Here is a 20,998-nt window from a genome sequence, read left to right on the forward strand (position 1 = left end):
TTAATATTTAGGGGGTGTGTGTGTGGACTTGCCAGTGCTTGAGAGAAGAATTTGATTAATTTAAACCAACATCAGGAGTGGAAAATGCAGGCAGGCCCAGCCTTTTCTTTTGCTGGTACAAACATCCATAGCAAAACACAATGAAAATGGTTTCAAATTAACCTTTTTTTCCTCATTGTTTGGTGGGTTATAGTGTTTTGAAAGAGAAGAAAAAGCAAGCCCAACTGTGACTTGGACATATAAAAGAAGTAAACCTAGAGTTAATCAGATTTAAACAAAACCTGATTTAAATAGATGGCAATCACTATGCAATACATCAGTTTTCTTGTTTCCTTGCAGAAGTATCTGGAGCATGAGAAAATAGCAGGCATGTGAGATTACAGATAAACCTGCAGTCACACACATTAGGCTGAAGGCCATTTTCCAGACTTAAGAAAAAGATATTTAATCATTAAAATAAACTTGCCAGGGCATTACATGCACATAGTTACAATTAGCACAAGATCTAAAATGCCATGGTTGGATTTGTGTAAGATGCAAAGGCTGGGGCAAGAGCAGGGAGATTTGTCCTCTCCAGCAGGTCACCAGTAGGATTTTTTTTTTGGTGACAATTTAAATGGCTTTTTGCCTGTACAGAATACTGTGGATACCTTTAAAAACTCTCCTGCACCATTGTCACCTTTCAAAATCTATAACTCCATAATAAAAATTGATAAATTCCATAATAAAAAGGGAGAATAAACTATTATTATTGTTGTCATAACAATTTCTTTTCGTGACCTGTATCATCATCCTGCCTTATTTAGCAAAATTCAGAATAGAAAACATGAAATCATCCTGTGTGTACATTCACTAATAATCAGAAAGAAGCACTTTCCAGTAGATTGAAATTATGGAACTTTTCTTCTCCTGGCAGGCAATAGATAGGAAAAACTTCACTGAGCCAAAGCAAAAATGCCAAACTGTTATCAGAATAATAAAAATGTTATGGAATGATGGTTGTTATTGATTTATGATGAAGAATGGGATTGTTTGGTTGCATTTTTTTTGTTGCATTGGAAATTACAGTGTCAGGAAAAGATCTCCACTCATGAATCTCCCCTCCTTCTCCTTCTACAACTTTTAACTTCTTCAGTCCACGTAGTCTAAAGTACTCCAACACAACTTGGAAAAATCATTGCCTGAAGCTCTCAGAATTCATGGCTGTCAGTAAATTCTCTGGGAAGACTTGAGCTTGGCTTTAGTCTACATGCCAATCAGGTTCCTGGGCCTTAGCACAGAATTTAATTGGATTCACTCTCAGGACAGAATGACCTTTCCACTCACAGCCCTGAAAATTCCTCCATCCTTCATACACAGTTTTACATTCATATATTTTCGTGTCTTTGTTGAAATGAGTTACTCATGTACGTGGCAAAACCAGAATTAGGACCACTCATTGCCAATCCTGTGGATGAATTTTCACCAGGAGTATTTTGTATCTGCAATCCAATTTCCCTATCCATAACACATCTTTTCAGGATTCTTGAAGACCTCTAATGTCAAACGAAAATTATGTTATTCTTCCAGCAAATTTAGTTCTCTGCAGCACACAAAGCTTCCCACAGCCGTTCAAGTTTCCACATTGATGTGAAAAACCATGCATTTCTCTCTCCAAATTTGAGATTCATTCTGGAGAGCTCTATGTGGTCAATCCCAGCACAAATTTGGCAGAGGAAAAAAGGACAAGTTATGACCAGGGCTGCATTCCATACCTTTCAAGCACCAGCCCTACATAGGTTTTATGATACTGAATACTGAGCAACACTGCATATTTTACAACATATTTTTCAGAAAAACAAAAGCTAAGGAGCTCCCCCTTCCTCTAGCCCTTATTTCAGTGCATTAAATATCTAATTATTTCAAGATCTCCAGCTTGAAGTACAATTTTTGATTTCCAAGTTGTCTGGAATTCTCATTTTTTGAAGGATGGAATTGCAGGTAAAGCCATTGCAGTGTGAAAAGATTATGTTGTGTACCTTAGACTACACACATTCTGGGTTTTTAGGATGACCATAAAAGTAGCAATTTGTCTAATTATTCAGTTCTATGAGTAAAATGTCACCACTTCTGCCTGTTTGGCAGCATTAAGTGTAATTCAATACTCAGCTTCATAGCAAAGTAACATAAGGTGTGCATCATCTTGACAGAAGCGATGAATTTGGGAGGATTCATTGAAAAACTGTGTTAGATTTATATTGAAATGTGATAAGTTTATCAACTTGGTTGGATCCTTAGTCAGAAAATAATTGTACTTACATATGACTGGATTCATCCAGTAAGCTGGGAATGGTTCAATGTACTTGGCAAGAAGGGAAGCTTTTGGCAAAGAAAGATTTCATCTACATTTGTAGATCTTATGGGGAAAAGCTGTGTCATCAGTGCAATGTAATATGACACATTTCAATGTTTCATTAGCACCAATACAAACACAAGCAGGGCAAAGTTGATATTTTTCAGTATAGGCTTTTACAACTCTTTTTTTTTTAATTTCTTTTTCTTTTCCAAGAAGTGTTGATTCAAATCTATTTGTCAGGTGTCTCAAATCACTTTGTGACTTGCTTTCCAACAGAGAAATGTTCATAATCACACACAGGGCTGGTACTCAAGACCTGGCTGCTCACATACCCCCAAACCAGATCATATTGAATATAATTGTTTCTTATAGATCCGGCAGAAATGAAACACTACATCCCTGGAAATGTCCAAGGCCAGGCTGGACAGGGCTTGGAGCACCCAGGGATAGGGGAAGGTCCCTGCAGGGGTGTTGGAAAAAGATGACCTTTAAGGTGTCTTCCAACCCAAACCATTCTATGATTCCAATTTTTTCTTTCCAGAACATTATTCACACAGACAGCGTTAAAATTTAAGGACTGGGTTAAAATTGATATTAGGGAACGTAGGGTATATAAAAAAGCTTCATCATGTGGAAGTCTCCAGTGCTTGTAACAAGGTCCTTTGCCAAGATGTCCCATGTGTGAACCAGATGAGCAAGGATAAACACATGGGACAAGAGGCTGTGCCACATTAATTTTAAGTGTTTTTTTGGTCCCAAATGATATTTTAAAAAAATAGCTTTAAATAAAGCTAATATAGAGTAATTGTGAAGATATCTACTGCAAACACTTAAAATAAGAAAGCTAAAGGATTTAGGAAACAGGTAACATGATGCAGTTATTTGAGTGGGAAATAATCACAGAGTTACAAGACCACTACACAAAAAAAATCTATGGATATTCTCAAATATTCTTATGAAGAAGATTTTAAATTAATTTCTCCCTTCCTCCTTCCCATAAAGCCTTACAATGACTTTTCTGGAGATCCCCAGCAGTGACAATCCCACAGTCTATCAGGGAAATCCATTGCAGCACTTAGGCCCTTTCATTAAGGAAAGAAAATATTTGCAGCAGGTAATCTGTTTTGATTATGTGATCCTACAGGTGGGCTTATCTGTTCTCAAAAACTCCTTTTCTAATCTAGACTAACAGCAGCATAGGACCCAAAAAATTGCCATTCGAGTGAGATTTACTGATTTAATCTAACTTTAGGTTCAAGGTCAAAATATTTCATTGCCTGCCTCTTCATGTTTTACACTGGATGTGCATGTAAAAGGCACTACACACAACATAGCCAAGGAAAAAAAAAAGCTGAATATTAGGATAAAGAAGCTGGAGCTAAAGAATCCTTAAGGTCCCTTCCAATCCAAGCCATGTTGAAAATTAATACTAATTAATAGCAACTAGGTAATACCACAGGGCTTCCCTGACAATTATATTGACAATCCAACGCTGGAGCTGAGCCTGTGAGGTGCTGGAGGATTTTTCACCTTTATTTGAGTAGCATGAACAGAGTGCTAGCCATTTCCCCACTCACCCAGAATGCACAAAACTTTAACGACTATAAATTCTTGCTTCCCACCCACACAGAGATCCCGCTCTAATTTCAGATGGATCTGCAGGGAGAATCATCATTTGTGCTCAGTGTCAACAAATAAACATTTTCATCTCTCCTTCAGTTGTGATTTCCCCTCCCCAAAACAAAGTCCTCCCCCAAACAGTCCCTGATTATCTCCATGCCCTTCCCAGGAGGTGAGTGGGTTGATGGCTTCCCCTCTGCTTCCGTTTCTCCTTGCTGTGCTTTGCCTTGCAGGACCCTCAGCTGCTTTTCCCATTTTCCAAAGGGCCACCAAGAAATCTCCTTTGTGCCTTGTCCACACTCTGCCAGAAAACTGGGATTCTGTCCTGCTTTCCTTCCCTCAGGGGATGCTAAAGAGGAAGGCTGATGGAGACATCTGGCAAAGATCTGCCCACCTTACTGCTGCTCAAAACAGCTTTGGCTCAAGGTTTCCTAAAGTGTATTTTAAAGCAGCAATTTATTTCATTCAAATGGACTAATTTGTGTTCCCAATGGGGGGAAAAAAGGAAAAGGAAGAAAGCAATAGCTCAGCTTTACCCAGACTAAAGTGAAAATAAATGGCATTTCTGCTGTGATTTCAAGGTGTTACACTTTCAACATCTCAAGAATTGAATGCCACATCAAACCCTAAGGAAAGACAAAAAAAAATCAAACCCCAAAACAAAAAACCAGACCCAAACAAACAAAAACCCCACAACAAACAAATCCAATGTACATCACACAAAAAATAGCATACATCCACTGCAAAATAAGGCTGGAATCCAAATCCCATTATCTGCTATTTTTCAGACATACATTTTGATTTTTCCTTCTCTCCAATGTGGTTTTTTTTTAGTGGATTTAGTCTTTATTCTAGAAGTATTGAGCTAATCACTACATGTTGAGTAAGTCATCCTTATGAAAACTCTTTGATAGAAGAGCTGGGAGCCCCTTTTGGCATCAATACATCAGCATTTCAAGTGATCCTATAAGACTGGACTCAGTATCACTCCTTATGAATTAGAATTCCTAAGATTTCCTTCAGCCCTTCACTCTGCATGCTCAGTATCTCAGCTTGACGTTGCATTATTCAATACTCCAAAATGACCATAATGCAGGTGCTGGGACTTTGGATATATTACGGGACACTGTGGAGTCCAGACAAGAAGCACTGCAGGTCATCCTGCCCTGATTAAGAGATCATAAACATCCCCAGCTGAGATGAAGTAAGGACACAAACTTTCTCTTAAATGAGAGGATTTTTTGATGTAAATGAACACAGTGAATCTGTTCTAGAATAACTGAGGTAACTTCTGCACAGAAGGTGCTTAAGGGATACCCTCTCCTTCCAGCATAGATCCTGTAAAGAAAAACTCATCTCAATTTCCCTTTTCAAGTTTACTATTACCTCTAAAATGGATTTCAAAGTTCATTGAAGATCATTGAAGAGCAGACACAGTTCCTGACGTTTCCAGTGAAGGATACTTCAGAACAGAGAAAGGATCATTATGTCTCTTTTTTGGGTACATGATAAAAAAATGGAAAAAAAACTTAAAAGAGTCTCTTGGTTATGCAAGACTCTGATTCTTGGCCAGCTTTGGATCATAATCCCTATTATTTCAAAATATTTTGCTGGAAATTCTGCTGGAATACACTAAACAAATGGCTGCACTGTTGGGCTGTACCTTCCCTGCTTCCCCATCATGTCAGGGACTAGGATTCATCAGAGTATTCACCAGTATTTTAATGAAAACCCTGAAAGGAACAAAGGTACTACTGTAAACAGAAAAAGATACAAAACCAAACAGGTTTAAGTTTAAGGACTCTGTATTGTGTAGACAGTTCAATGAATTTTTCCACAAAGCCTTTTCAAATCCTAACTGGTTTTTCTTTCTGAATTCTGTTGAGAAGCTCAATATAAAACAATTTGGCAGTGAAACAAAAGCAGACTAAAGGTTCAGTTCTGTAAAATTCTCTCTCCTGTGAGATCATCAGACATTACTGTAGTAGAGAGCAGCATGTTAATGTGGAATGACAGCGCATTTCAAGTGTTTGCCATATAAAATCCAGTAAAGCACCTACAATGAGATAATTCATGGTGTTGGGACCACTTCAAAGTACAATCTTGGTGAACAAAAATCCTTATCTAATTTTGAACACAAATGCACACAGGACACAACATTGCCCTAACACTGCTGTCCACAGGCTTCAGTGAGAAAAAGGTTTGCACTCCATTCAAGACAAGATTTATACAGGGTCCTTTGGCCTATCATAAATCTGTCTAAAGTGGTTGAAAAAATTAAATTATATTATGTACTATCACTTTTTAAACAGCCACTCTAAGACTGAAAAGTAAACTTTTCTTCCTGTATATTCAAAATCAGAAAACTGCCATTTACTATCAGCCAAACAAATGCTATTTGGCCATCAGAAGGGTCAGTATCATCAAAAGAAGTGTTCTCTTGTGAAGAACCTTTGTTTCCCTTTTCAAATTGCACATTTTTACCTGATTGCTTCCTCATGAACAACCACAGTCAAGTTGGTTGCAAACAGCACAAATATCCCAGAAGTGAATCACAACTCAGAGAAAAAAAGCAAACAAACATGAACTGAAAACAAACTTGTTTCTTGCCTTACTTTTTTTCACTCTCAGAAGATGGAAGCATTGTGACACAAACACATACCATTGGTTTCTTCAGGTGCACAGAGCCGTAATTTAATCTGAGCCATATTTACTGTACAAAGGGTCTAAACTGAGTGCAACACTGGGGATAAGAATGATCATGCCCACTTCAGGTCAAAATTTAGCTCCTCAAATCACTGATATCTGAGGACACTTTCCCACATCCTCAATGCAAAAATTTGCTTTAAGGGCTCAAACACCAGTGGCACAGGGTGCCCAGAGAAGCTGCAGCTGCCCCTGGATTCCTGGAAGTGCCCAAGGCCAGGCTGGACAGGGCTTGGAGCCATCTGGGATAGTAGGAGGTGTCCCTACCATGGCAGGGGTGGCACTGGATGAGCTTTAAGTCCCTTCCAACCCAAGCCATTCCATGAGCCAATGAACACAGAGATATTGGATCAGCTAAAAAATGTTCATGGGTAAGTGCCCCCCACAGCCACATTCACTGTGGATACAAACTTAGAGTTTCAGGAAATATCCATGCATGAGCAGCACACATTCAGATTTCCAGCACAGCTGCTCCAGACAGTGCTGCTGTAACACAGAAGATGATCTTGGCCGTGCAGGAGGATTTTTCTTCTGCGCATAAGGACTGTATGTGCCTGAGTCTAAAAATGCACGTAATACTCCTGATAAAGTCAGCATGCTGGGCTCCCTTCCAAATGAGTTGTTTAAAACACACGGTATTGATGGATTGAGAATGCATGAACTGAGAACTATTTGGACTCCAACACATCTAATCATTTTTTGCTTGTAACAACATGTCTAAAGCAAAACTCTTTTGACATCACTGAGTGTGCATTCTAGAACGTGGCTGTGCAACAAAATGTGATAACAAAAGATGAAGACAGATCTGCAAAAAAAAAAAAAGTTACTGCTGTTTCTGTTCTGAAATTGAAAAAAATGTGTTCCAGAGAAAAGCATTCTGGCTGATGAGCTGGTGCATACTTCCAATCCAAGAACAGTACTGAAACTGGAGCTAAACCACAATAAAGATTTTATAAGAAAGCAAACCCACATGATTGTTGACGTGGACTTTGCAAAACATTAGAAAATGCAAACCTGCCGTGGAAAGTCACGCTGCTTCTTGCATCTCTTGCAAGCAAGAGTTGCAGGAGATTTGATGATTGATGTCTATTCAGACTCTTTATGTTTTAGCCCTTTTCCTAAGTGCTTTAAAAATACCTGGTCTACAAGTTTCAACATAGAATCTGAATATCCAACTATATTTGCATTTCTTTGTGAGCCAAAAGCGCAAATATTTGAAATAGAGGACCCTCCCAATGATGCCTACCTAAAGCCCCAAACTCTCTGGGCTCATTATCTGATCCTGGTATCAATCAATCAATTTTTATCAATTAATTTTGCTTGTGGAATATTTTTATAGTTGATAATGTGAAGAACCTCAGGTGAACTTTTCAGTCTCGGGAGGAAGACACAAGGCTGTTCTTGTAAATTAAGATGTGCTTGTAAAATAGCCAAATTGGACATAACACTGGGTTGCAGGGACTGAGGGAACATTAGAAAGGAAAGGAAATTCCACAGCGTCTACTCTTTTTTTGCTAGTGAATAAAAAGTATCTTTTTTGAAAAGAAACATTTTATCTAAAAGTCACTTGTCAAATTATGTAGCTTTTCTGACATTACCTTTTACTCTGCTTTCAAGTTCTTTTTCACAGAGATCCTCTCAATCCCTTCATTCCTTAGTGTGTACAGACGTTTTGCTCTATTTTCATGGAATCACAATCTGCTGAGTTGGAAGGGATTCATCAGGGTCATCGAGTCCAGCTCCTGGCCCCGGACAGACACCCCAAGAGTCACACCCTGTGCCCAAGAACATTGTACAAACACTTTTTAGGATCTGTCAGGCTGATGGTTCCCTGGGGACACTGTTCAGTACCTGACCTCCTTCTGGAAGAAGAAGCTTTTTCTGATACCTAGCCTAGAGCTCCCCTGGAACTTAGCCATTCCCTGGGTGCTGTCACTGTCACCAGACAGCAAAGATCTGTGCCTGCCCCTCATGAAGATGTTGAAGACCACAACAAGTTCTCCCCTCAGTCTCCTCCAGGCTGAACAGGTCACGTGCCCTCAGCTGCTCCTCACAATCCTTCCCCCTCCAGACCCTTCACACATTTTGGATGCCCTGTTCTAAAACATCACTCTACCATGGCAGTCATGCTTTATTTTGAAGGAGTCCCTTTTCCCTTGCTGGTCTTCCTGCAGCCATAAGTGGGTTGAAGCAATCCTCAAATATGTCATAGAATCATGGAATGGCTCAGTTTGGGAAGGACCTTAAAGCTCATCCAGTTCCCCCCCTGCCATGGGCAGGGACACCTTCCACTACCCCAAATTTTTCCAAGCCCTGTCCAGCCTGGCCTTGGATGCTTCCAGGGATCCAGGGGCAGCCACAGCTTCTCTGGGCACCCTGTGCCAGGGTTTCCCCGCTCTCACAGGCAAGAATTTCTTCCTAATATCCAATCTAAACCTGCTGGCCATGCTTCTGTGAAGCTTGAAATCTTCCCTGAGTGATGATACTGAAAAGTCAAACTTGCCTAAACTGTTTCTCTGATTAAATTGACTTTGTTTTCAACACATTTGGCTGCAGCAAGGCCTCATCCTGTTACTGGTCATGACCTGGTACAGAGCTGACAGGGTACATGGAGCTGAACATCTGCCTGGAGATTGAAGGAGGTGCTAATCCAGCTCTCCATCCCGTGTTGTGTGCTCTCTCCCAGTTTGTACAGTATGTACACAAAGCACAGTTGGCCTCAGGTAGGGCTTGTGCTCCACAGCTGCATTTTCCCTGGCCTCATGTTTTTCCAGAACGTGTTCCATATGCTTTAGAAATAAGCTTATTCCAACTGCCCTCTTCTGGTGTATCGGGGGCAGGCATTACAGACACATATGGAGAGAAACATCCCCAGCAAGGCAAGATGAAGAGCAGGGAAAAACAGGAACCTCCTCCCCCCACCCCCAAAAAAATCTTCAACGAACCTAATATCAGCTAGTACTGAAATTTTGATTCAGAGCACCCTTCTAGCTGGGGGAAAAAAGTTGAACAAATAGGTTCAAATAAAAGGCAAAGATCAGGATTTAAATGCACCTCCTCCTTCTCAAACAGGAAAGCAAAAGCCAAAAGTTTGGAAGCTGGGTGAAATAAGTTATATTTTGTTAAACATTTGCAGGGCCAAAGATCAGATTATTGGCACAAGATCCACGAGAAATATGATTGTGTGGTTGTCTTTACTGAAATTGCAATCTCATTCAATAAAATTAAAATAGACAATGGGACACTCTAGCCGTGCAAATAAAATAGTCAGGGCTCCATACCAATCAACAGAATTCCATAATTTTAATAAAAAAGTCACATTATTTGCCAGGCAAGTGTGCTGAAGGGAGAAAAGTCACATTATTTGCCAGGCAAGTGTGCTGAAGGGAGAAAAGGAGGAAGAATACTCCAATCTCATTTAATTTTGTTTTTAAATGTCTGATTAAAAAGATACTGTGACAGGTGTTTTATAGGGAAAAAAATGCTTTTCTTAATTAAAGAAAAAGAGGTTTCTAGGAGGAGAACAGTGGAACCACACTCTAGATTTTCTCATCACCAAAAATTTTTATCAAAAACTGAAAAGTTTCCCCACAGAAACTTAGCTCAGGGTAAGGAATTCCTCATACTTTAAAGACCACTAAGATTTTCATTAAACAAAAGTCAAGAGTCTCTGTTTTAAATATGTCCCAAAGGCATACCCCTCAAAGTAAACAGAATTACAAGATAAGGTGCTGACAGTTGACAAATTAGCAATGGTTCATCTTAGCTTAATTCTGAATTGTGTTACAGCTGTATCTCATGATTTCATGCTTTTAGAGAGGGAAGGCATTGGGAGCCACCTGTGATGATCAAGAACACTCAAAATGGACTTTTCTGACCCAAGTCAGCATAGGAATAGAGGAATTGTCCGCAGAAATACAAGCTCTGAACTATTGCAGGAAAGAGGGACTGAACATGTCAGGATCCAGCAGCTTTCACAAATTCCCATGTTCAGGCTGTGATCTCATCCCCGCCCCTATGGCAGTGACAAAGAGTTGCTCACCATGTCCACTGCCTGAGGAGGAAACCTGAGCAAGCAAGCTGGGAGGAAGCTGTAGGACACAGTGGCCAAGCTCCTGGAGCTTTGGCCCAAGGGAACAAGTCACAGGGTGGGAAATGAGTCATGCCATTGATTTCTTGAAAGGAAAAGAAGAATCGTGGGGGAAGGCAGAGAAAACATTTAAACAGCTTTTCTCCTTTCACCAAAAATAAAATCCTAGATGGAAAGTAGCGTTTATAGGGAAACAAAAGAGTCACAGGATTTGGGTAAGTCTTAGAAATCCTGGAGAAACTGTCTTAGCATTGGAAAGTCCACTGATAGGAGTTCTCCTACAGAGGCCCCAGGACAGTTCATCTTCAATTTGTCCAACTGCAAAAATTGGCTTTTATTACTGTTAGCAAATCCCCAATAGTCCTGTACTTCACATCACTAAGGATTATTGCACTACCTTGCTAGCTAGGTTTTACTATAAGGAAACTATCAGAATGCTAGAAAAGTCTAATGAACTTATAAAATATTTCTCATTATCCCTTTATCTGGTTATTATCCCATTCCCATTATCTTGTTTTGTCTAGGGTAGAGCCAATTTCCCTCCCAAGCACTGGTGTGGGGCAGTGTTTTGTATTGGTGCTGAAATGCTGAATTTGTTGCTTTGTTTTCCTTGAGTACACAGCTTTTGCTTTGCCTATTCAGCTCTTCCCTCCCTGAACTACCCTTACATAGGGATAACACAGTCAGGGGTTGGCTGAGGTTCAGAGGGACCTCTGGAGTAATTTTTTCTGTCCTGCTCAAGTAGAGTCACCTAGAGCAGGCTGCCCATGACCACATCCAAACCACATCCAGCTTTTTAATATGTCCAAGGAGGGAGACTCTACAATGTCCTTCAGCAACCTATGCCAGTGCTGGGTTAACCTCACAATAAAAATGTGTTTTCTCATGTTCTTCCTGCATAGAACCCAAGAGAAAATTGCTGTGTGTTTGGACTCTATTAGAAATACACGAGGCCCACTAGAGACGTACCTATTTCTATTAACCATGTGACAGATTCAGATCTGATTTAAAGGAAAAATCTGGGTGTTTTTAATTGAGTTTTCAGGGATCATAGTTGTCCCTGAGTGCCTTGAAAAAACCACACAGTATTCATTTAGAAAGAAATTCTTTACTGTGAGTGTGGTAATGCCCCGACACAGGTTGCCCAGAGAAGTTGTGGATCCCTGGAAGTGTCCAAGGTCAGGCTGGACAGGGCTTGGAGCACCCTGGGATAGTGGAAGATGTCTCTGCCCATGGAAGGGGGGTGGAATAAATTTCTAAGGTCCCTTCCAACACAAATTATTGTGGAATCCTATTCTATCATTGCTACAACAGGAAGGACTTGAATCCCAGAAACCACAGAGACTTCAGCATGGTTTTGCTCAAATGAAGAGAGAAGGTTATCAGAGAAGGGCAAGTCCTAGAAGGCATCAGAGCAGCCCTGAAACGTCAGTCTGACATCCTGCTGACATCACCATCCCAGGCACATCTCCTTGTGCTCCAGCAAGAGAACCTCTGTTCTCTGCAGGACAGGGATGGTTCACTCCCAAGCTTTTGTAAGAGTACATCCTCTCCAGAATGCTGCAATAAAATCTGATCAATACATACAGCAACTCCCCCAGCATCCTCTTTCAAAGCAACCAGTTCAGCCTCCATCCATCCTGAGACTTTGATCTTGCATTGATTTCCTACCCTCTTGGCATCTCTCAGCTCCTTTTGAACTCCCCCTTTTGTTAGTTTAGGCAGATCTGCAGCTTCCCAGTGCCTGGGGCTGGGATCAGGGTCCAAAAGTATCACTTGACACCAGTCCCCAGCTGGAGAACCCCTTCAAATGTGGGGGAGTTGCCTACCCCCAAGCTATCAACCAGCTCTTTTTTCTATTCCCAACTGTGCCAAAACCTTTCTCTTGTGCCTGAGTTCTCCTTTTCCACCACTGCTTTCCTTCAAAGTTTGGAAACAAATAGTAGAGGGTGACATAACTGCCTGAGCCCAATCACTTGGGGATTAGGCAAGCCAGGCCCACTGTAGAACTCAGGTTCTTTTTCAGGGTCATCTTGCTCAGTAGAGTCACTTTTTTGGATCAAGAACTCCATGAGGTAGATGCTTATCCACTAACCTGAACTGAGACAACCAAGTCTGCCTTGATCATTTGTGATAAAGTCATGCAAGATTTAAATTCTTGTTTCAGTGGGGCAAGGTTCACCCACCCCCTTAGCAAAATCACTGCTAATCCTGAGTGCTAAAAATCACAAGAAAGTGACATGTCAGAGGCCTGATCCTGAAGATTAATAATGTAGATATAAAATAGGAGCAATGCTATTCTCAGCTGTTAGGTAAGCAGGAAAGAAGAAAATACAATGCTCCTTCTGTTCCAGACAACCCCCTCATAAACATAATATTTTAATTTTATTACTGTTTAGGTTATCTGAATTTTCATTACTGATAGCATTCTGCTCTTCAGATCATCAGAGCACTGTCATTGTCCCTATTTTCCACTAGGGTGTTTAGGAAGAGCAATGCTGCCATCTAGCATCCAGGGAAAATGATGGAAACCTTTCACCCAAAGTCCCAGGCTAGTTTTACAGGGTTTTTGGTGACCAGAGGTTATCATGAGGGTTCCACTGGCCTGGAAACTACCTGCTTTTCCAGGAAACACCAGGAGAAATACACAGATACACACACACTGAAAATATATATATGTTGTATATATACTATAATGTATAAGCATATATGCTGTACAGACAAGACATTTGGATTCATGGTTCCATTTCATTTTGCCTCAGTTCAGATGTATATACCATTTATGGCTAAACAACCTGTCTAGACTCCTCCGTGGAGAAAAATAAGCATCCTTTCAGGTGTCTACATTAGGGTGAGATGAATCATGACTAGAGGTGTTTATTCATTTCCCAAGTTATAAAGGAATCCTGGACAACCATCTTCAGCATGGAATTCTGCAGTGTTGATGTCGAGATGGGATTCAATTAATCTTGGGGTTTAGATTATTAAATCCAAGCAGACTGTGAGCTCAGCATGTCCAATGCTTGTTTAACAAACTCAAACATTCCTCAAGCACTACCTGATTTAAGCTTCATATCTTCTTTTCTGCATAACAATTTTTTTCCAGAACAGCACCTGGCCTGGGTTCAAAAACCTCAGTCAACAGACAACTCAATTTTTCTGAACAATTTGTTCCAGTGGTTTATGATCATCCCCAAAATGGTAACCTGGTAAGTAAATACATTCAGTTCTGGTTTTACTTTAGATTTTGTCTTTGATTCTGGAAAATATGTGGGATAGTGAAAAATCACGTAAAAATGTACAGATTCCATGGCAGTTAAGTGCTTAATTAGCATTTCATTAATGACTTTCCTATAGAGTTATTTCATGAAACTTCTAAGGTCCCTGTCACTCACCAATAGCAGGCTCAGGCAGCAGCAGCCCAAATACTTTTTGCTTTTGGTAGTGAAAAGATGGAAATGAAATGTCTAAACACAATATTCATTAATTATTCACTTGGTGGGAAAATTTTTTTCATTGTGTTTGTGGGGGGATTTTCTTTGAGGATTTCCCCCCTTGGTTACAGAGCTCATTATAAGCAAAGCTATATTAGTAAACCTAAAAATCCCAAGTCTGTTCTAAAACCATATAAATAATGCTACAAAACTAAATTGCTTTCATCTTCTTGTGACTTAGTGTATTTACACAGAACTTGAAACTGATAAAAATAAATTTTTTTTTTAGTGGATGTTGAAAAACATGGAGCTTCATTTCTAATTAGGATATATACCCTATACCCTCACTATCACCATTTGTAAGCATCTTCCAGATATTAATGACTGATGTGATCTAAACTTATGAAACACTCCACATTTCAGGAAAAAAAAACCCACTTGGTTTTCCTTAGTTATAACTAATTTTATGTAACCTCAGATCTTGTTCATCCACTTATCTCTTTGTGGCTGACTTGAAAATATTTGAGATGCACTAACATGAGAAATAAACGTCAAATTCTATCAAAATATTTAAAAGCCAATGTTCAGCAACCTCATGTTCCTCCTGCCTTAAGAACTGTCTATTCAAGGCACCGGGTGACATTTACAATTGCTGTTAAATTAGTCTTTCAAGTGTTGAATTCAAGTCATAAGTTAATGTTTCAGTCCATGGCAGACTTCAAAACTGCCACCTAGTTAGAATCCATGACAGGGGAACAGGAAGAAAGACTCCTGTTAATATTTTTATCAAAGGAAACAAAATATCAAGAAATCATCCTTCTCCCTCTTGCCCCCAAACTCTAATATTTATATAATTTTGATGGAATAGTGGAAATGTGATTCATTCTAGGTATAAATCCATAAAGGAGACTGGATATTGTTTGGGATGTGTTATTGCACTGAGTACAAACTATTTTGGCTTCTGTACCAATCGATCACGATTAGCACACATACAGAAAACTATCAGAAGTTGAAATGAGGTTGAACTGCCACAGAAGTCACCTCAGTCCCCAGAATGTAACACACAGATATTGCTTCTCTTCTGGGAGAAGCCAACAAATGAAATAGGGAGAGAAAATGTGAGACAGAAGAAAGTAAAATCATTTAATTAAAACCTAAAAATGCCATGCTGAGAAAAACAACCTCAGTTACCAGGCTGTTAATTTCATCACTCATTCAGCCTTTCAGCTTTTCTACAATTCTAGAGGAGATTCCTTGCTTTTCTTTTTGGCAGAGACCTCTTAATAGTGAGGGGTGGGCTGGCTCCCTGATTTATGTGAGGAAGACAGAAACATGAACAAGACTCGATCCCTACGGCACTCCAGAAATCTCCCATTCTTTCTGGGAATGGGCAGCCACACACCCCTGTTGTAGGTGATCAATCTGTTAATATGGAAGACTAATTTATTTTTTATAAAGTTTAAAATAAACCTCAACTTCAGTAATAAGGAAGAGAGAGGAGAAGAGAGCTTTCTGTTTGCTTGCTGTTAATACAAGCTCATATTAACAGACCACAGAAGGTGAAATAAGCAGCCTCAGGTTGTATGAGCCATTTGGGAAAGTCACAGGCATCTTTTTAATCTGGCTCTAGTTTCACCTTCACAGAAACTATGATGCATGCTGGGGTGGCTGTAAACTACCCTTAAAACACTCTAGTTAATCTTCCCCAGCATAATGCAGAGTAGATTTAGGCCTACTGCTATTCATCCTTCCTTTCTAGCAAAACCATGTTCAGAGGGCCTCAAAGCAACTTTAGAAATCTTCAGAAAAATAGAAATGGCTGAATACAGCACCAGTTTTCATTTAAAATGTTGCTCTTTAAACACTGGGAGCAAAAATGTGGAGAAATTTGGAGCAATCTCTCCCGATAGAGCTGCTCTAGAGTCAAAGAAAGATCAGTATTTTAACATGGGTAAGAGGTCAAGAAAATGTTCAAGGAACTCAGTAAAGAGCTAATTAAATATTTTAAGAGGACACAAAAAAGAAGGAATTTATCAGTATAGGTAGTTTGTAACTTGTATCTACTTTGTAACCAGCTACAAGTTCATCTGGGACATGTTTATTCGCTTAAAATTAAGCACAGCCCTAGTGTTTCATTAATGGAAATCTTAATATTGCTTTCTCTCTGTCCCAAGCCTATCTAAAATGATTAAATGGACAATTCTTTTCTCAGCAAGTTGCTCCCTGTTAAGGCCCTCACTTTACCAAAGTGCATCTTAAATCCTTTTCTGTAGTGTAATATAGCTTAATATAATTCCATATAAATTAAATTTCTAAGTTGGCACTGGATGGTGCTTGAAAATGAGAATTTATATATTGATTCCAAATCCATTAGAAATAAAAATTACATAGATACACACACACCCCTACCTATGCTACATTACCAATGTGTGGGGTTCATGCAGGAATATTTTCATATACCTTCTGTTTTAGACATCCACCACAAGATATATAGCCATAACAATATATTTGGTTTTTTTTTATTATTAATCACCAAATAAGGTCAAAAAGTAGGACTTAGATAAGGAGCTTTTGAAGACCTTTATGCACATTTTGTATAGATTAAAGCTACAACTTGAACTTTGCCTGCAGGCCATTTGCTGCTCATGAAATGAGAATGTTCTGCCTCAATTGTTTGAGTCAATGCAGATTCTGAACAACCACAAGAGAGCAACAGCAAGTGAGAAGAAGGCATTGCACGTAGCTCTCCAACATGCCAAAGAGTCTGGAGTCCTGCCTGCAGATCCCTTTCTGTTATTGATAGGGATATGGCTAATTTAAGGTAAAGTGTTCCAAAGTAAAATTCCATTACTGAAAATTCACTGGCTCTTAAAGGCTTTGAATGACTGCCAACAATCTGCAGAAATTGTCGTGAGGTGCAGTAGCTTCCAATGAAAACCTAATTTTTCTTTTACTTAAAGGTTATTCTCATATTTCTGACTCCCTCTATGCTTTCTGTCTTGATTAATTAATGTAGCTCAGCTCTGAGGTGATTTGATTTCCAAACTGAGACATGCATTCAAATACCTTGCTGAACTGAAGCCCAGGTTTCAATATGTGCGCTCATAAAGGAATGCTAAATTAGTATGAATTGTTAACAGAACAGGAAGTGTTCATGTATCAAATGTTCTATAAATAGCACAGTAAATAGGAAACTAATAAAAAACCAAAACAAAAACCAGCTGTGGTGGCAAATGAGCTTCCTCATGGCTTGAGATCCCCCAGAGCATGGAAATATGGAGTGGTAAACCATACAGAGCAAATAACACACAGTCATCACAGCCATTCCCCAGATATCTTTCACTTGCTGTACTTCTCACAAACACCATTTATTCCTGAGTTCTGACACAGGAATTAATAAATAGCTTAATTACAGATACACCAGCAAAACACAGTAATAGGCAGTGAAATCAGTGAAGCAACAGGGAAAATTTGAGACTTCTTTTTGGCTCAAAAGGCCAAACTACAAAAAAAACCCCCCTCATTCTGATGCTAAGTGGAACAAAAGGTACTTTGAAAATTCTCATTAATTACATTTCAGCTACACAATGCTTTTGGAATTAAATCTACAAGTATTGACTGATCTGAATCTGCTCCTGAGTCAGACCTCTTGAAGGACAAGTGTGTCCTAAAAATTAGATTCTTTATTCTACATTTTAAGAATTAAGTGGTTTTATTTAAAATATATCATGATAGGAAGACCCATATAAATCAAAATATCAGTTGGGTCAGCACATCAAAAATTGCTGCATACCTTAAAGGCTATTTGAGGCCCCAAGTCTGAAAATGTGGGCTATTACAGTAATAAAACACAGAATTTGCTAGTTTGGCAGGAAATGCTTTGGGTTTTTTAAGTAAACATATTTATAGTGGAGCAATTACAACAACAACAAAAAAAAACCTCTCCAAAAACCATAAATCATAAATTGTTCTTTTGCACAAAGGCAAGCCCCATATACCTTAACTAGTGCTTGAGCTACCAATGTCAAGGAATTTTCATTGGCATAGACTAGAAAACACAAAACACTATTTCTTGCTTGCACAGAAGTCCAGTACATGCTATGGGTTCTACAGCTTATTCATAAAAATGGAGATGCCTCTCTTAATAAGAGAAAAAGCATGAGGAAGTGACCCAAAAATCCAGAGATAAAGCAATAAGCAATTGTGGGATTTATTACTCAAAGTCAGTAATTCTGTCTCTAATGGTTTGTTTCTATCACCAGGTATGTAGCCTGATTAAAAGAAGGAAATATTTACCGCCTTATCTTTTTAATTATGCATATACACTTATTAATGATCTTCAATTCCTGCTCTTAGATATGAATAATTCTGAGACAAATGTGAAACCAGGTTTCCCTGAAAACATCTCATAAAGATTAAAGAGCTCATAAAAATTTAGGCTTTTTTCCTAAAAATATACAGGATTGAACCATTCCCACACATCCTGTCACAAGGTTTTTTTACCCACTCATGCCACTCCTGCTGGGCCTAAATAGATATTTCCAAAGGTAGCATTGATTAAATACTCATGGAAAGCAGTTTCTGGTGCAGAATGTCCCAACTGTGATCATCACATCATCCATCTTTGGTGTGTTTTCAATCTTTGACGTACTTGATATGACATAATAGTAATACACACTGTCACTCCTCCACTAAAACACAGCCAACCCCCAAGGTAAACCACACAGATGGGTTTAAATCCAAAATTCAAGGGAACGTCTTCTCTTGTCCTAGAGACACAAACAACTCTTCTGTGAGATGTCTAAAGGATGTTGCCCTATTAGAGCATGCAGACAGCAGAGCTGCAAAGTGACAGGACAACAACAACCCCTGTCCTGTGGAATCTGGGATTAGGCAAGATCTGAAAACTTTAAAAAAAAACCACCTTGTCAGCTTCCCTTTTTCATGTGGCCCCTCTCAGCTATGTACATATGGTTAAAATTTTCCTGAACAGCAATTTTTAAAACCTTCCCTGATGTGGGCACCCTGTGAATAATGCACTGTTCAACCAATTCTCTTTTTCTTTGCCTGTTGCCATATGACCTCTCAAACATTTTTCTGAAGGGTTGTTCTCCATGGTCTTGATCTAAGAGATAAATATGAGTTGCAGAAGAGAGGGGAGGTTATTTTCTCACATGCCTTTAGTATATCATGATTTGTTTTGCTCATACCTGTGCTATACTTTTCTGGATGCTAAGGATTTTGAGTCTCTGTCTCAGTATGGTTCATCTACCCTTGTATGAGGAAATAGTTTCTGCATATAACACACAACAATCTCCTCTGAAATCTTCTCCAAAAAAAAGGGCTGCATAAAGTACCCACATTAGTGTTTTTAGCCATGATACCCAATCTGAAATCAATTAAGAGTGAATTATTTCATACTCTATTCAACAAGAAGAAACATGTTTTAAGTGGAATACCTTAGGAGTTTAAGCTATTCTCCTTTGTTTTACAAAGCATAACTGGAAAACTGACAAATTTTTTTTCCCCCCACAAAGTATTTCAAAAATGATGGAAATCAGGACTTTGCATCAAAGTACTTCCTCAGCCTCAACATAAAGCCTAATCAGCTGGTATAAAGTATGTTTGTGTTGGCTGAATTCATGGTCTATTGAGGAGGCAAAAATGTGCATACAAAAGTAGGAAAAGGTGGAAATACCACAGAGTACCAGGGCCTTTGTGGGAAAGTGAGAAGCTGTGAAGTGATATACAAGTTCAAAGACTAATTATGTAATCACTCACTGAAAGGTCAAAGTCAGCAAAGTACAGAGATAAGCCTTAAAATACTCACTAATAAAAAAAGGGGGCACAAATTTCAGGAAGAAAAAAGCCTTCAGATACTTCTGCCCTTTAAATGTGAGCTTTCCGAGAATACATGTCATGGTTCTGTGGGCTGAGATCCAAGAAGCAAAGTGGAGAGATCTCCTCTTACCTGCCTGCAGGACTTCCTTCTCCACACGGTGAAGTCACAGAGCCACAGAATTCCAGGATAGGTCACGCTGGAAGGGAGCACAGAGGGTCACTGGTGCCAATTTGCTGCTCAGGCAGGGTCATCCCAGGGCACAGGAGTGTGTCCAGATGTTCTGGAACATCCCAGGGAGGAGACTCCAGAGCCTCTCTGGACTCTGCTCAGAGCTGGGCAGAAGGTCTGTCTCCTGTGCAGGGAAATTGCTGGGATCAGTCCCTGCCCATTCCTCTGGTGCCATTGCTGGGCCTGGAGCAGAACCTGAGCCCTGCTCTGCCCCTCCTGCCCACAGGGACAGCCAGGCCTGAGGGCCCCTCTCCAGACTAAGCAGCCCCAGCTCCCTCAGCCTTTCCTGGGCATGAGATGCTCCAGGCCCTGCTCCAGAAGCTCCCTGACACTGCTTTGCTGAGGATCCAGAGCTGGATACAAGCACTCTAAAGGATCTCTCCTTTACCTGCTGGGAACACTCCTCTCAGTGCACCTGAGGATCCCATTGGCCTCCTTGCCCCCAGGGCACTGCTGCCTCAGGGACAGCTCATTGTCACCCAAGCCCTTGAGCTGCTCCTACAGCTTACCCCCAGCCTGAGCTGGTGCCTAGGGCTGTTCTTACCCAGGTGTAGGACTCAACACTGCCACAGTTGAGATGGCCACAACACACAGAGTATCACCACACAGTTTCACAAAGCTTCAACCCACACAGAGTAACACCTTACCATATCAGAAGGCTTCAAGCATCAGCCCTTCTGGCTCTTCAGCCCAAGCTTTTATGCCCCTCATGTTGATGCATTGCACCTGTGTGCCCTCTGTTC

The 20,998-nt window shown here is 39.9% G+C and overlaps 1 long non-coding RNA gene across 1 annotated transcript in view; it reads left to right on the plus strand.

Annotated features, from left to right (window-relative positions):
- Positions 1-16,886, plus strand: part of LOC115948000 — a 37,500-nt gene extending 20,614 nt beyond the window's left edge. The window contains exons 2-3 of the long non-coding RNA XR_004081858.1: positions 13,858-13,960; positions 16,817-16,886. This is a non-coding gene — a long non-coding RNA (uncharacterized LOC115948000). The remainder of the gene's footprint in view (positions 1-13,857; positions 13,961-16,816) is intronic.
- Positions 16,887-20,998: the final 4,112 nt, after the last annotated feature.

Source organism: Geospiza fortis, unplaced genomic scaffold (assembly GCF_000277835.1).
Source record: "Geospiza fortis unplaced genomic scaffold, GeoFor_1.0 scaffold72, whole genome shotgun sequence".
Classification (NCBI taxonomy): Eukaryota; Metazoa; Chordata; class Aves; order Passeriformes; family Thraupidae; genus Geospiza; species Geospiza fortis.